This window comes from Carassius gibelio, chromosome A25 (assembly GCF_023724105.1).
Source record: "Carassius gibelio isolate Cgi1373 ecotype wild population from Czech Republic chromosome A25, carGib1.2-hapl.c, whole genome shotgun sequence".
Lineage (NCBI taxonomy): Eukaryota > Metazoa > Chordata > Actinopteri > Cypriniformes > Cyprinidae > Carassius > Carassius gibelio.
In genome coordinates, this window is record NC_068395.1 from 6,609,317 (window position 1) to 6,616,628 (window position 7,312).

Below are 7,312 nucleotides of genomic sequence, written 5' to 3' on the forward strand. Positions count from 1 at the left end.
GTGAATTTGTATGTATCAACTGACTCTTTTTGCTAGTTCATGGTACATTCAAGTTCACCCAAAAATAAAATGTCATTCAAATTTACTCACCAATTTACAACACAATAATATTGCATTCTCCACTGATAATTTTATCTTGTCTGAATCAGGATTTGAAATATGCACAGATCAAGCAGATTACAGGCAGAAACAGTTCAAAACAGCTCTAAACAAATATGGATTTTGATGTGGGAGGACTCAGGGAATTGACTTTTCACTGGAGGAAGTGTTATCATGGATTACAGACTGATAGACTCATATTACTGAACATGTTTTGGCCAGAAGTGATGATTTGAATTTAAAACACCTTAATGGCTCACTCCCTAATGAATCACTTCACAAAACATTAATTGATGGACTGAAGTCATTGTGGACGTTTTTTCCAGCTGTTCGGACTCTCATTCTGATGGCACCCATTCACTGTAGATGGTGAGCAAATGATGTAATGCTAAATTTCTCCAAATCTGTTCAGATTCATCAGACTCATATACATCTACATCAGACATTGCTGAGACGAAAGAAGTTTGTCTAGTCACTCACCTAATTTAATCCAAAGCACAGCTGATTATAGAAGATTACAATTTTGACAATTGTTGTAGCATTACAAGAGGTAAATAGAGAGGTCACAAAACTGTCCAACAGAGAGTGTTATCCAATGGCACAGCAAGAGAGAGCGATATTCAACCATTCAAATATTTAAAGAAACAGTTCAGGCAAAAATTAAAATGGCCACTTTTATGGTGTTTCTGCATCGTTTAAGCATGTAAAGCACTACTACAAGGCACCTACTTTGTTTTTGTTTAGTTTTTTTGTTTCCACAGAACAAATAAAGTCATACAGTTCTGAAACATGATGACTGTCACGATCATTAGATGGAGTGCCCATGAACTTCAGTAGAGGGCACTCCAATCAGGACAATTCCACATTAACCACCAGATGTCACTCGGACTCTAGAACCTCTAATCTGTTGCATCACACCCAAACTACATTCCCCATGAATCACTGCATCACAATCACCCTGCCACACCTGCACATCATTCCTCAGCCAATTTCCTTGTCACACCTGCACCTCATTTACAACCAAATAAAAGCAGCACACTCACTCCCACTCTCTGCGAAGTCTTGTTTAGACAGTCTGACATTTCCGAGTGGTTTCCTTGTGTTTGTGCCCTCTGTATCTTACTTTTTTGGATTGTTTATACCGACTCTGATTCTCTGCTGCCTGCCCCTGACATCTGCTTGTTTCCGTTATCGATTCTGGTTATCCCTACATACCTGACGCTGTTACTGATCATTGCCTGTCTGACCATTCTCATCATTAAAGTTCTGCACATGGATGCGAACGTCTCTGTCTCATCATTACAATGACAGGATTTTTATTTTGGTGGGAATTGTCCAATTAATTTAACCAACTTAAAACACCATCTTATGGTGGCCAAAACTGTTTACCGACCTTCTATTGTGCTAAAGATCAGTGATTAATCTATTATCGTATAATGAATTGCAGCACAATGACCCTGCATGGAGACCAAGCGCCTGCTTTTAGCAAACACCAGTGCACCTCAAGTCTTGACAGTGGGACAATACTAGGAGCTCCTTTTGAATAAAGAATGTGAAAAAAGCAAAAAGAACACACACCCTCAGCCTTTCCGTGCCATCCATATTTAAATTGAAAAAGCAAAGGATGCCCATCTCTTTGATTTATGGAAATGTGGTGTGACACATGATGAGTTGGGACTTCACCATTAAATGGTGCCACAAAGCAAAATACACTTATATTCAAGAGACCTTTTCTGAAAATAAGACTTTTTGACTTATCAGGTGAATTTTAAGAATTATGTATGTTTCATATTTTCACTGAAAAACATAAAAGAATGTATGTACATACCACATCGTTTTGTTCTACCCCATGAGACCATGGGAACAGAAGAGTTGTCAGATTCGCCTGCAGATACCAAGAAAGTCATTAAAATGTGCATAGAGGTTCTTCAAGCAGTCTTTCACACAAAAAACAGAACCATAAACCTTGACAAACGAACCCTCTCAACATCTAAGAACTGAACGGTAAATTCATCTTTGCATTCTAATGCTATTATTTATGCAAGTCAATTTAACCCAAAACATATCACTTAATTGGCAAGTTGATAATTTTATCTATAATGACAACAACAGCGTTGGTAAAAACACTTGAATGATTCTTTCCTGAATGAAGGCTCATTGCATCTATTGGTTTAACAAGGCCATTTGGAAACTATTCAACTTTCTGTTAGCTACACTGCTTTGTTTTTGCCCATGATTAATAGTGAAAATGTGTCAGAAATGAATACGAACATGTTTACTGGACCATGCTCACTGTTTCTAAACACAGGTGAACCAACAACTGAAAAACTGTGCACTGAAAAACTCAAAAGACTTGAAAGCAAACCACAAAATTCAAAACACTGATCTTCAGCCCAGTGGAACCTGGTTGGGCAAGTGCCTGGAATACAAAGCTAAATCAGAACAGCTCACATGCAAAGCTCACAATGTAGCTTTGCTAGTCAGTCAGGCCAATCTAAAGTCTACTGGCAAGCTCGTCTTTATTGTGAAGAAGGACTCTGGACAATTCCCCATTCCTCACAGGCCCATTCCATGTCAGTGGAACCAGTTAATGGCAATGACAGGGTTAACAGTGAATTAACACAGAAGTCAAGAGGCTGAGCTCAACTCATCGTGAAAAAAAAAAAACATTCAGAGGGGGGTGATCGAGAGGGCTTCAACATTTTAATCTGGATTTATTTTGCAGACCTCAGTGGAAATTTTTCTGGTAAACCACATATGCACATAGACAAACGGTTGTTGGAGGAGTCCTGCATAAATAAAATCAACAGATCGTCTTAATTCAGAGAAATGGGGTATGCTAAGGGCTGGTGAGAACAACCTGCTCTTTGTTGAGCTGTCAAGCTGTGACACCCTTATAATCATAATGAATGTGAACTGAGCAAACACTCGTTCATTGCTGGCTACAAAAGGAGGAAAAAAACTGAGTTTGGATGTTCATAGAAATGTTTTACAAGAAAGGCCAGGCTTAATAACATTAGCATTTAATTAGATATAAAAATATTTATTAGAAATAAAAATATAATTTTTGATCCATTTTTCATGACCTTTAAAGAAATGGTCTTTTTTAAATCAATCATCAATGATGTGATGTTTACCTATTCATTTATTCAGAAATACATACAAAAATTTTAGATATTTTTCATTTGAATTTATAAGAAAATATATTTTGAAAAAAATATATATATATATTTACCCTTTTTTAGGGAAAACAAAAACTATCATCATGATTTAGCCAATCATAAGCCTACCATTAGCCTACCATACAACAAGAGGGATTTGAGGCTGATTCTTTATGATCTTTAAGTTCCTAAAAGGGAGTCTAGGTCTGTCTAACACTCAGCAAATCATTAGACATAATCACCCTCACTTATCAGGGCAAATTAATTAATGGATTTGAAAGTTAACATGGAATGAGGCTTCTTCAAAGCACTAGCATGGATGGCGCCCCAGCTGTTCAAATACAGGCATCTGGGCTACCAGCATCAATAGAAACACTCCAAGATTTTAAGATAAAGACCATATGGATGGCGTTAATTTATTCTAAGCACAAGCATCTTGGACTATTAAATTGATGAATGCTCGGAAATTGCCATTCATGTGCAAAACCTGAATTTTAGTATTGTATGTCTTAAATGGGAAGTTCAACCAAAAATGACTATTCTGTCATCATTTACTAACCCTCACATCATCCCAAACAAGTATTACTTGTTTTCTTATGGAAAACAAACGAAGATGTTTTGAATGTATTTTGGAACCCATTTAAATTCACTGTATGGGCTGAGAAAAACAAGACAAAAGTGGTTTTAAAAGAAATAACCTTGATCTTTTCCGAACTTTCACCTTAAATATTTCACATAAAATAGCTATGAATTTTGTCCATAAAGTGAAATAAATATGCCAAACGTACCGTTTTCTGGTCTTTGAGAGCGTGGTTGACAGTCTTCCTCTTCTGTTGAAGCTGCTGTTGCTGATGAAGCTGTTGATGAGGACAGAGGTGCTGGCATGTCTCTGAACCTTCCTCCATTATATTGGAAACTCCAGTGCTCCCAACCAAATCTACACTTCGAAACATGCTGTGTATATCAAAATTTTTCTTCGGTCAAGATGTTCCATGATCCTCCAGATTAGACATTACATTTTGCATTGAAAACTACAATCAAACGATTGCTAACCTACAGTACATTTGGCTTCTCGGCGGCTCAATGGATCAGTCCAGCACAACCGTAGCTGGAGGATCAGCAGACACAGATCTTTGGTTCATGATCCCAAGTGAAGAAAGGAATGTTACTTTCTGAGGGTGGCTCAATCCTAGAACGTCCATTTTTTCCCAGTGATACACAAGTGTCATGTTTTATATCAGCCATAGAGCTGTCATGATGGAGATCCTCTGCCACCTAGAGTCATGCATGGATTGAGAAATGTGTGTGTGTGTGTGTGTGTGTGTTGGTAAGAGGAAAAGAGAGAAAAGTAAAGGTACAAGCATCAGAAATGTGTTCACTGTCTGTACATATTAATCTCTAAGAACATATTAGAACATATTAATCTCTTTTGAACCCTTTTTAACATTTGGGTTCAAGTTTTGAATTTATACATTTTCAGTTTCACTCATATGAATTTGTAATTGAGTAATGCCAATGCACTAAATACTGTTCATTTACATTAAATTCACGAATTGCACTAATTCAATAGCACTAAATGACTTGACTTGAGTCGTTTGCACTCTCTAAGTCGTTTGCACTCTGTCTAGACAGTTTTCGATTTTGTATTCCCTTTTAATATCGTAACTCAGCAGACAGAGAATAATGTTTTACAACAGAAAACTAATAGAAGGAGAAAATAAACTACCTTAGTATCTTATATGCCTCTTCCATTTGTTTTCCAATCCAACTCTTCTTTGGGGTAGCGGTGTTGTTTATGACGTCATGAGCTGACCGACAGAACACCCCGAAGGATCAGCAGCGTTTATCGTTACTATGGGAACTTTGATTATGCAGAATTTGTACGCCATCTAGAGGAGCCAATCCAGATCGACCCGCACACATCAGAGAGAAGTGTGTAACTGTAAGGTAGGCTTTGTATTGACTACAAAATTGGCCGAGCTTTTACAAAAGATATAGTTAAGTAAACACACTTTTTTTTAACCCTATGTGACAACATGCCCCAAAAGTGTAACACTATATGTCACAATGGAACAACATTTCATTAAACAGCCTATGATTGGTTGTTCAGTAAAATGTTAACGTTAGAACAATTGTGAAAAGCAAGAAAATTCTGCCAAAAATAAATAAAAATTAAACCCTAATATAGCCTACATAAACATTACATATAAAAATATAAAACCACTATATATATATATATATATATATATATATATATATATATATATATATATATATATATATATATATATACTGACAAACATTTATTTATTTATTTATTTATTTGTGTTGTCTTCATGATATAACAGCAAGTGGCGCCAGAGAGGTATATAACAGACATCATTTAATAGCGTGGAATTCGTCCGAGAAAACACACACACACACACAAAGCAGTTGACCCGAGTCTTTACATTTTATGGAACAAAACAATAACATACATTTATTTTTTTAAATCCTATTGAATAAATATCCTTTAATATCACTTACAGTTATGTCATTCAAAGTTCATTACTTAGAGGGCTGAGTGAGATCAGTGAGATCGGAGTAAACTTTATTTTTAATTAAGCTCAGCAACAGCCGCTTTCAGGGCTGTTAAAGGGATTTGGGTCATCATCACTCTGATTAAGGGTTTAATTTGTGGATTACAGCAAGAAGACAGAGAAGAGGTGTCATGTTTACTTGTGGCTTTCTGAAGATCCATCATCTGGGATCTTGAACATGACTCCTCTATTCAAATTTGCCGGAATTCTACAGATTTAGTCTGACTGTGTGATCAGATGGCCTGAAATCCCACATAATAAATATTCACATCTTTGTCCTTGCTTTTAGGCCTACAGGATTTTATGATTAATTGGGTTATGAATTTTGAAACCTTAAAGGCATAGATCAGCCAATAATGAAAGTTCTGACAGCAGTTACTCATCATCATGTCATTCCAAACCTGTATTATTATTATTTTTTTCTTCTGTAGAAAAAAAAAATTTAGACAAAGATAGTCTAGTTTTTTTTTTTTTTTCCATAGAACTACTCACTTTCATCATCATCATCCTTATATATAATTATAACAAACACTATTAATAATGATAATATGACAAAAAAAAAAATTTGAGGGTAATTATTTAAGTGAATTTATTTATAACGACCCAAATGAATCAGTGTTTCGAAAAACGATTGATTCAATGACTCATGAATCATTGAATTAATCATTGCTTCACTGTAAATTGTAATAGCTTTCCTGACTCACATATACTTAGTTAACTTTACTCAGTAATATAAAATACATACTTCTTACTAGGTTTTGTTGAGTTACAGTCAATTGCAGGTTGAAAATAACAATTTACTTAATTGTTTGAGTGACGCTTACTTGAAACAAGCAAGTAGCAACAAAGGATGCTATGACGTTATTACACCAGTGAGAGGCAGCAGTGCAATAAAGCGTGCCTAAGGTGCAGAAAAAAAAATACGAAGAAAAAGAAGCGGCACTGCAAGAGCATGCGTAATTTGTAGGTCTCGGAGTCGGCGCCAATTCTCCAGATGTGGAAAGACGTTGACAGGCCACCTACGTTTTTATCCGGAGCTTCGTTACTTTTTTTGAAAGAAAAATAATAATAATAAGGTAAGTAATCAAGCATGCAACATTTGAGTGACTGTTTTTTTACTGTCTGTTGCTAATTGTGGCCGAGCTTCTTAATGTGTAACAGTTACCAAATAATTTTGATTTTATTCAGATCTTGAAGATGGTTTGGCCTGTTTTTTTTTTTTTTTTTTTTTTTTTTTTTACATATAAAACTATCAGGTACCACAACGGTTCCTGGATTGACTAAAAATTAGTTTTAATTGTTCCAAATACAATTATGGTTTTCTATTTTACCATTTTCCCTGATGCATTCCCATCTGTTGGCTTTGGTTTATAAATGATTAACGTTACAAAGCTGTTGAAATGGCGACATTTACTGTTATATTTAACAGTTCATGCAGAGATGACGTTTGTGATTATTTTTTATATGTTTTGT